The sequence below is a fragment of the Alligator sinensis genome, unplaced genomic scaffold (genome assembly GCF_000455745.1).
Source record: "Alligator sinensis unplaced genomic scaffold, ASM45574v1 scaffold107_1, whole genome shotgun sequence".
Classification (NCBI taxonomy): domain Eukaryota; kingdom Metazoa; phylum Chordata; order Crocodylia; family Alligatoridae; genus Alligator; species Alligator sinensis.
Window position 1 is genome coordinate 407,107 of NW_005843041.1, and position 690 is coordinate 407,796.

Consider the following 690-nt stretch of genomic DNA (forward strand, 5'->3'; position numbering starts at 1 on the left):
GCAGCGGGGAGCGGTGGCGGCAGCTGCGGCGCTTCACGCTGAGCGCGCTGCGGGACCTGGGCCTGAGCCGGCGCGTGATGGAGACGTGGCTGCAGGAGGCGGCGCAGCGCCTGGCGCGGGACTGGCACCGCCACCAAGGTCAGAGCCGGGGGGCCGGACGCCTGGTTTCCGCTGGGAGGGGAGCGGGGCCCAATGGGTGCAGCTGGGAGCCCCGGTTGGGGCTCGGCTCAGGGAGGGGGGGTAGTGGTTAGAGCAGGGGGGCTAGGAGGAGGTGGGGAGCGCAGCCCAGTGGCGAGAGCCGGCGTCCGACCCCCCCAGGGCGGGCGTTCGACCCCCAGCCCGACCTGTCCCGGGCCGTGTGCGGCATCGTGGGCTCCCTGCTCTTCGGCCCCGACTTCGACCCCGAGGACCCCCCGGCCCGCGAGTTCCTGCAGCTCAGCGAAGCCTTCATGCGCTTCTTCCGCTCACCCGCGGCCCAGGTGGGGCGGGGTGGGGGGGCATGCCGGGCTTCCCTCCTGAGGAAACCGAGGCAGGAGGGCTCTGGGGAAACTGAGGCACGCTGCTAGACCCCCGGCATCCGCCCCCAGCGCTACAACGCCTTCCCCCGGCTCCTGTGCTGGCTGCCCGGGCAGCACCGCCAGGCCCTGCGGGAGAACACGCGGGGCCAGGCCTTCCTCCGCGCCCCCATCG